Here is a 248-nt window from a genome sequence, read left to right on the forward strand (position 1 = left end):
GAAGAAGAAGAAGAAGAAGAAGAAGAAGAAGAAGAAGGGGAAGAAGAAGGTGAAGGAGAAGGTGACGAAGAAGAAGGAGAAGGTGAAGGAGAAGGTGACGAAGGAGAAGGAGAAGGAGAAGGAGAACAAAAAAAAGAAGAAGAAGAGGAAAATGATGATGAAGAAGAAGTAGACGAAAAGAAAGTTAAAAGAAGAAGGGCCAGCAAAAGCAGCAACAGCAGCAGCACCGAATCCAGCGAGGAGACGGA

This window comes from Rhagoletis zephyria, unplaced genomic scaffold, assembly GCF_001687245.7.
Source record: "Rhagoletis zephyria isolate East Lansing unplaced genomic scaffold, Rhagoletis_zephyria_1.1 Rzeph_scaffold_47926, whole genome shotgun sequence".
Taxonomy (NCBI): Eukaryota; Metazoa; Arthropoda; class Insecta; order Diptera; family Tephritidae; genus Rhagoletis; species Rhagoletis zephyria.